Below are 8,706 nucleotides of genomic sequence, written 5' to 3'. Positions count from 1 at the left end.
TCTTCATTAGAAGCCCTTAAAGAGTTAAGGGAAACCGCTGAACACTTGAAATTCGAGTTTGAGATGAAGGATTTTGGGAGAACACGATTATGACTCGGTTTGGAACTTGAGCATCGTGTCGATAGATGCTTAGGCATTTTGACAATGTCAAACCTTCAAGCACCCTCATGATCGTCCGTAGTCTTGATCCTGAAAATGATCCTCTTCGTCCAAAGGATGATGACGAAGATGTGCTAGAGGCAGGAGTGCCTTACTTAGTACAATAGGCGCATTATTGTACTTAGCTCAATGCACAAGACCGGACATCTCATTTGCCATGAACTTGTTAGCTAAGATATAGCTCTGCGCCAACGCGACGCCATTGGATTGGTGTAAAAGATATCTTTCCATACTAAATGTACGACTGATATGGGCATGTTTTATCCCTATAGAGAGATGATGGATTCAGACCCATCACACACCAAGAACGCCGCCAACACTGGCCTGCGTCCTCTATCCCCATCCCAAAACGACATGTGTTTTGGAAGGTTTTGCTGATGTTGGGTATGTCTCTGACCCACACAAAGGTCATTCCCAAACTGGTTAAGTGTTCACCATGGGTAAAGACCGTGATATCTTGGAGGTCTACAGAGCAGACCCTAGTCGCTATATCTTCGAACAATGTAAAGATTATTGCTCTTCACGAAGTGATTCGTGAATGTATATGGATTGGATCCATAGTTACGCATGTTCGAACAATTGTGGTTTGAAGTCTACCACAGATGAGCCTACGAGCATATAGGATAATGCTGCTTGGTTTGAAGCAAAGGCTACATCAAAAGCGACAACACCAAGGATAATCAGCAACAACAGACTCTCCTCAAGATCAAAGTGAACTAGCACTACGTCAATAATGGCATCAGACGACAGTCCAAAACTGTCGTCTGATGAGGTTGGGTGCTGTTGTTAAAGCCTGTGCCGTCTGATGGGGGTGGTCAGACAACAGCACAAAACTGTCGTCTGAAGAAGGATAGTACAAGAGCAAGTGTCTAAATATATATTGTCTGAACACCAGAAAAGACAATAGTAGAAAACCATTGCGGTTGTGCAAAGCAAATTAAGTCAGCAGAAGATGAAGACTGGAGACTTGTGAGGACAAGTCAGAGAACATTGCTTTTAGAAAAAGTGTTGTCTTTATGAATTTTCAACATCGAGGAATAGTTGTTAACTGTTGAGTGGATTTTATTAACACAACATATGTTTGGAAATATCAGTCTGTTAATGTATCATAGTGCATCATTTTCCAAGATAACTATTGTTTTGTTAGTAGTTGAACAACAGAATATGTAGTTTTGCAGTTGTGTTTCGTACAGTTGGGCAACTACACTTGTTTGAGGGATATTGTAGTTAGGTTTTACACACAACAGTTTTTTCATTTCAATTTTTTGAAGTTCAGTTATTAGACAATAGTTTTTAGTCATAATTGAATTGTCTGAGATAGGATCATAGGACATGCATTCTGGACATTGCATCTAATACAAAAACCTATTGATCAAAATATCCACAAACTCATCCAACATTGATTCCAAAAACTTTCCATTGATTCCAAAACATACAAATTCCATCAGCAGTATTCATATCCCAACATTAACATGAACATACTAACCCTGCCTAAACATAAATGTCAAAAAAATCAAGGCCAGAAACATGCCCACTTCCTTCTCTTCATCAACTTCCTCTTCCTTCTCAACAACATGATATGCAAAGTAGAATCCAACACCAAACTGACCAATCATGCTAACATCAGATCTAGTAGCCAAGGTTTCCATGAATTTCTTGGTGCCAGACCTTGCAATGGTACCAAGATTGTTGACCAAATCTGAAAACACAAATAGAGCAAACTCATTAAGTACCTCATTGAAACACTAGTCTATTTTTCCACTTGACCTTAAACAAAAAGGAAGGAAAGAAGAAGCTAGGAAGCAGAGAGGAGAAATATGGCACAAACTCATAATGGAAGAATTACCTATTACTTTGGCAAAGGACATGATTGCTGCAATAACTGAAAGCCATTACATGCATGTTATGGAAATATGGTATTTGTGACACAACAATCTGGATGGCTCAAAGTATCAGCACATACAGAGTATCCCTATATGTACATGACACCTAATGCCCTTCCTTGTGATAACAGTTTGACTTCTAATCCCTCTAAATTAACAGAACGCAAACATAAAATTTTTCAGAATCGATAAATAAACCTACAAAATGTGATAGTTTAAAAGACAAGAAATCAATAGGCCTCAAATTCTCATTACACAATGAAAAAAAAAAAACATGACTTCATGAGCAATAAGTACCTCATATGCACATATTGGACTCGACTAATACTAACAGATCTGTAAAAATAAATGATGAGCTAAGCAAAAGCAATTACCTTCTGGAAAAGGGTTAGAACTGACGGTGATCTTTTTCATTGACCACGTATGTAACAAAATGATAGGTCAAAGAACAAGAATCCAATAAGAGAAACATAAAGTCATAAGCTGGAGGTAGGAATTATTGAAACATAGAATAGGTTGCATATTTGGAAAATTGAACACTTCCTACCTTAGCAACAGCCAAGATCTGCAGATTTTTGCAATTGAAATTAAAAACCCAGCCCACTCCATCCGGTACTCAAGCTGATTATGAGATTCCACAAACTTAACAAGATTTTTGCTTCGTATCTTGGCTTCTTGGATCAAATTAATGAACTGCAGGGCTCGGCTATTGTTAGATAGCTTTTCAGCTGATATATGGCTAGCTTTTGGATAGCCATTATCATCTGGCAGCCAACGAGCACATTTAGCACACTGTAAAACAAAATCATGAGTAACTAGGCTTATATGCTACAATGATATTAACAGGGAACACCACAACAACCAAAAACAGTATGCTATAATACAATCACCACATATCTTAAAAACCGTATTGAAATGATCCTTGTGTTCAGGGGGAGTAACATATATAAGCCATTCAGCACTTGTTGGCTATTCAATGATGTACTCTTGTACTCTTTTTAGCCAAAATTCAGCACTTCCTACCTTAGCAACAACCACAATCTGCAGATTCAATTTCAAAAACCCTAGATTTTGCAATTGAAATTAAAAACCCAGCCCACTCCATCCGGAAACTTAAAATAACAATTCAGAACCGGGCAAAATCTCAACCGCTTTTCATAATTTTCTCAGTTCGATTTGTGCAAATAACCCACTTTTTTTCAAAAACCCATTCAAAATAGATAGTAATCAAAACTCAAAACACGAATTAAAGCAGGGAGATAAACCATACCTCAAAGAGAGAGAGTCATAGAGGAGAGCGTGAGTGAGGGGTTTTTATATAAGGAACATTCCATTGGGAAATTCGTCTTCTTCCTTCTCCACAACGCGGGGAGTAGCGGCGGAGGAGCGTTGATATCGATCGGGGATTGGAGCTTCGACCGTGGTGCTTTGGCGACTATGGCTGGCTTGCTCTGCAAACATGGGTAGAAGCCGGCTTGGCCTTAGCGGATACGCGTGAGAAGATAGCCGTTAGCGCGGTGAGGAGGAGACGATGGGGAGGTGAGCCTAGGGTGGGAGTTCGAGATCGGAAATTTGGACAGAGATCAGAGTGCGTTGAGGCCTGGTCCCTGGGTTTTCAGTTTTGTCTCAAGGGGAGTAGGGGGCTGAGACAGAGGTCAAATGACTGGGTTTGAGAGAACAAGAGTCGAATTTAGTGGTAAGAGAGTGTGAAAAGGGATTTTGTAAAAAGGGGGAAATTTAATTTTTGGCCAAAAAATGGGCGGGCAAAATGAAAGTTTTGTTGGTCGATGGAGGGATTGAGTAGAAAAATTGAGTTTTGGTCAAGTGTGAAAACTCACACAACATAAATTCACATTCATTGTCTGAAAAAGAGTTGCACAACAGACTATAAAAGCAACAAATAACTGTTGTCTGAATCCATTTGTTTAAAGGAATTTTGCACAACATAATAAAGTAGCAATAAATGACTGTTGTCTGAACCAAACGAGTCAGACAACATCAAAATATAGTGATTGTCTGATAATAAATTGCACAATAGCAATGTAAAAAGAGTTGTCTGAATAGATTTATTCTGACGACATCAAATTTCAACCATTGTCTGAATAACAATGAAACAACATCAACAGTTATTATGTTGTCTGAAACTAGCTATTTGGACAACAGCAATCTGAAAATCTATTGTCTCTTTAAAAAATGCGGACAACATCACACCTATTTTACAATAACTGTTGTATGATTGAACCATACACAATAGAATAATTCTTGCTGTCGTCTAATAAATTCAGACGACAGTTAAAATGTGCGCAGTTGTCTGATGCATGTTGTCTGATGCCATTATTGGCGTAGTGTAGGTTCAATCTGAGGTTAGTATGGCAGACTTGCTCACTAAGTCATTGTCTAAATTCCAATTTCGAGAAACATGTTGGTAGCATCGTTTGCGGAAGTTATCCGAACTCCCATGACCGTAGTCATCAGGGGGAGATGCAGTCATCAAGGGGATATGTCTACATGTATGGTCTCGAAACGTGAAGGGTGTGTTGTGCTTTTTTTCCCCTTCGACCGAGGTTATTTTTGTCCCACTGGGTTTTTGTTACTCGACAAGGTTTTTAACGAGGCAACGAGAGAATCACCGCGTTTGGGCAACACAAGGAGGAGTGTTCAAGTAAACCCTAATTTGTGTTTGACCCAAACTCTAGGTTACTTGACCTAGTGGTAATAAGGTTACATTAGAAGGATCTAGATTCCTATTCAATGTAAGATTACTTTCCTTGTATGATTGAGATTCTATGCATTGTAATTCTCTATATAAAGAGGCATCTATTATCAATGAGAATACACAGCGAATTTCTCTCAAATTCTGATTCCCTAAAACAATATATATATATGCGCACACACATTTTCCTTACCCTTATTGCTCCATACATAATGACATGATTTTTTTTTAGAGCCAAATAAGTGTCGAACGAGAGTTGATTGTGGCAACACTTGTGTCGATGACGAGTCCTCTGAAAATATTGAAAAGTTAAGCCAATCGACACAATTTTGGATCATACGCGTCAGAGGCATCTCGGAGAGCTGTGTCGGATACGCGACATGACAACAATACTAAATGTCAGTGTTTTGGAGATATTGATGCCCTCGTGAATTTTTTTTTTCCTTGAGTTAGTTATTTTTTTTTTCATTAAGTTGTTGCCTCTAATCATCAACATGTCTTAACTGTACATTAGAAAAACGGAAGATGGCTCCTCTAAACCCTAACCGAGTCTTCTGCTCCGCCGCTACTGCTTTTCAACGTTGATCACCATCGGCTCCTCTGATCCTTACTATCACCATCCTCCTATTTCATGGGCATGGGCTATGTGCTGGCATCTATGGCGTCCTTGATAGTCGCCCAAACATCAATCACCAAGAATTCAACGACGATGCCAAAGCCGGGGGCAAAGCCTTTTACTTTGCCGGCGACTTCACCGTCGATATTACTCACTTCTCTGAGAACATCAATCTCGATCTAACCAAGCACGGCCTCTACGCCAACCTCCACATATTTCATGGGGGTGGCTTTGCTGCGGTTGATCTGGATCGCTCATTACAAACTCGAATTGACAGTCGCATTGCAGGGATGAAGCCTACAATATATGTGCTTGTTTCGATGGATGCTGCGTCTCATGGACTCATGAAGAACAATACTCGGGATGTGCTTTGGTCGGAGTGGTTCTAGTCGTGGCTAGAGATGCAAAGAACACCGGATGTCTGGGTGCCCAGATCAGTGGGGTGGTTGGGTTGTACTCGGACTCCAATTGATGCCAAGTTCTTGATAACTTCAGTAGTGAGGGTGACGACGAGAGTACCTACAATTTGGCCAGAGTGGGTTGGACGATGGCTGTTGGGCTGGCCGGAATCTATGATGGAGGAGATGCAGATGGGTGTCAACGGTCCAGCCTCTGGTGAAAGGTTGTGGGCATCTCTTCTTGGGGTGTCCATAGTAAATTGGAGTTCCTTGTTTTTGGGTTTTGCAAAACTTTGGGTCCAATATTGGGCTTCTGGTTTTTGGACCCTTGGAATTTGGGAACTTTGGATCTGGAGGTCCATTTCAAGCTGGAGTGCTAGGGTGCCTTCTCTTTTCCGGCACCGGCAACTTGCGGATGTTGGCCAATATAGAGTGGTGCTGTTGACCACCAAATATCCCTGCCCTAGCTTGAAGGGCAAGGAACTACGTGGTAGGGGCCTATATACTATGTCTTACTATTTTCCATAGTTTGTAGACTCACTTTAATAAGTGAGCGATTAGTTTGAATATAGATGGTCTGTCTCTATGTATCACAGTAGTTCTCTTACTACAACTTCTTAATCTGTCTAGCTGAAGGCAGCAAAAAGATATGTAATGACCTTCTTGATATGCGTTAATGAAATCCACATTTCGTTCAAAAACATGTCTCAACTCTCGTTGATCACCTTTGATCTTGTTAAACGTCTCCATCATCTTCAAGAATTCTTAGGAGCCAACGAGGATCATCTCTATTATTGATTGAAATGCCATTGGAATTCGAATAGGAATTGAAACAATCTCCATAAGCTTGGACTTATCATTTCCGACGAGAGAGCAAGTGATGCTGCTAACTGACATCTCGTCAATATTAGTCATCAAATTTTCCAAGCTTGCAGCTCTTACCCATGCTAACAGAACAAATTAATAGAAGGTGGCTTCGAAAACAAGTTAATGCATGATCAAACATTCAAACCTTATCGACATTCAAGACGCTGAAGCAAAGTAATATTACATATTATATATAGGGGAAATGATCATTTACCCGATTTTAGGCTAAAAATTGCCCACTTGCTTCACCAACTGTTTTTTAACCCCATTTACCCAAAACACTCTAAGGGATTATTTCCCCTTTACCCAATTAATTCTTTTTTATTTTTTTTTGAGAATTTTTTGCCCTCTCCTTCTTTTTCACTTAGAGGGAGAAGTCATCCTCCACCTTGCCGGCCTCTGGTGACCAGTGGCAGGGCGCCGGCGACCGGAATCCGGCGAACGCTGACCGAAATCCGACGACCGGTGACCGGAATCCGGCGACCGGTCCCTAATAATATCCAGTAACCATATTATTGCCCCCCAGTAATCATATTATTGCCCCCCAATAATCATATTATTGCCTCCCAAAAATCATATTATTGTCGTCCAGTGAATTGTATGAACTCCCAAAACCAAAATGAATACACTACAGGCACAATTGATCAATTTATAATCATATTATTGGCTCCCAATAATCATATTATTGCCTCCCAATAATTATATTATTGCCCCCCAATACAAAGTCCAATGTCTCTACTGCCTCCCAATAGACCACCAAAAATGCACCTTTTTGTAGCATTCACAGATAATTTGACTTTAATACACAGAAAACAACATGTAACTTATCAAAACACCACACTATAGTGATCCCTGTCCCTCGTATCAAAGTCTACTGGGGGCCAATAATGTGTCTACTGCCCCCCAGTAGACCATTAAACAAACCCCACAGTTACATTGCAATGTCAGATTACTTACATTGTTGAACAGATAGTAGATCATTGGCCTCCAATCCAATAGACATTTAAAAAAAAAAAAAATGCTATTCCTTGCAAAAAAAAAAACTGAACAACAATACTTAAAAAAAAAAAAAAAAACGCAGCAACCGGAGTAATCCATGTCACTACTCCGGCGACACCAGCAGCGCCGTCGCTCGGCCCAGACGAACGAGGACCTGCAGCGCCTGGGATATGCAAAGAGAGGTGCAATGTCTCTGTGGCCGAGCACAAGAACCGAGGTGAGGAAGAATTCTTACAAGTCGGGGGTGGACGCCGACGTTCCTATCCGACCCGAATTCCCACATCGAGACCAGCGCCTCCGGGAGCTTCCAGCACGAGCAGCAGCGACTGGGACGATGGGCTTTGACGGTGGGCTCGAGGTCGGCGAAGATTACGCCTGGGATATGCTTGACGGCACCGATCTCGGAGAAGAAGATGGTGGGATCGAGTTCGGCGAAGATTACGCCTGGGACATGCTTGCCGGCACCGATCTCGGAGAAGATGGTGCTGAAGGCGTCGTGGCTCGGCATCTGGCCGTCCGGCTGGGGGGGAAGGGGGAGAGAGAGAGAGAGAAATCGGTGAGGGGGAGAGAGAGAGAGATTAAAATGAGGGTAATTATGTCAGTAGAAGTTAGATTGGGTAAATGGGGTCAAAAAACTCTTAGTGAAGCAAGTGAGCAATTTTTAGGTTAAAATTGGGTAAGTGGTCCCGACCCCTTATATATAATAGGTTACACTCTCCAATAAACTTATAGAACTCACATGAAGCAAGAAAATATTAGATTAAAGGCACATCATACATACTCTTTTTTTTTTTTTTTTTTTGAGAGAGCATATCATACATACTTACATAATACATAGCGATAGTAAGTGATATGTTACGACTCATACATCATAATATATAAATTCTATAAATAAGCTTTTTAACATCTATGACATCATATCGCAATATCTATAAACTAAATATGTCCATAAATTTGACAGACAATATGTATATGAATATAGTCAAAAACTTTAATTAATTTTAGGGTAAATTGTAGCTTGGAAAGCGATAGGATTAGTGTCGTTGACGATTTTATTTGCTTGAATAAAAC

The 8,706-nt window shown here is 40.5% G+C and overlaps 1 long non-coding RNA gene across 3 annotated transcripts; it reads right to left on the bottom strand.

Moving 5' to 3' along the window:
- Positions 1 to 1,558: 1,558 nt before the first annotated feature.
- LOC133717254 (uncharacterized) lies at positions 1,559 to 3,727 on the bottom strand. 3 transcript variants are annotated; one of them, XR_009849479.1, is made up of 3 exons: positions 3,313 to 3,727; positions 2,006 to 2,834; positions 1,559 to 1,858 (listed from the first exon to the last, which is right to left on the bottom strand). It is a non-coding gene; the product is annotated as an uncharacterized LOC133717254 (long non-coding RNA). The 3 variants fall into 3 exon arrangements; XR_009849481.1 differs by having other exon boundaries at positions 2,417 to 2,834; XR_009849480.1 differs by having other exon boundaries at positions 2,590 to 2,834.
- Between the last annotated feature and the right edge of the window lie 4,979 nt (positions 3,728 to 8,706).

Source organism: Rosa rugosa, chromosome 6 (genome assembly GCF_958449725.1).
Source record: "Rosa rugosa chromosome 6, drRosRugo1.1, whole genome shotgun sequence".
Lineage (NCBI taxonomy): Eukaryota > Viridiplantae > Streptophyta > Magnoliopsida > Rosales > Rosaceae > Rosa > Rosa rugosa.
The sequence above is the reverse complement of the archived record's forward strand: the minus strand, read 5'-3'. Positions and strand labels throughout refer to the sequence as shown.